Below are 227 nucleotides of genomic sequence, written 5' to 3'. Positions count from 1 at the left end.
ACAGGGCTTGGCTTGGAGAGGTTCACTAAGCGATGGGGCTTCTCCCCCAGGCACGTTAAAGGCCACATTGCCGTGCGTTAGCTGCCTCCTGAGAACCGCCAGTCTGCACTGAGCTGCAGCGGGAAATGAAACCGACGCGGGAGCCAAGAAAACAAAAGCAGGGCGTGCCAGGGCAAAGAGCCAGCTGGAGCTGCCACGCAGCGACGGGGCCCTGCAAACGCCTGCCG

The sequence above is a fragment of the Mauremys reevesii genome, linkage group 18 (assembly GCF_016161935.1).
Source record: "Mauremys reevesii isolate NIE-2019 linkage group 18, ASM1616193v1, whole genome shotgun sequence".
Classification (NCBI taxonomy): Eukaryota; Metazoa; Chordata; order Testudines; family Geoemydidae; genus Mauremys; species Mauremys reevesii.
This window is presented reverse-complemented; position numbering follows the sequence as displayed.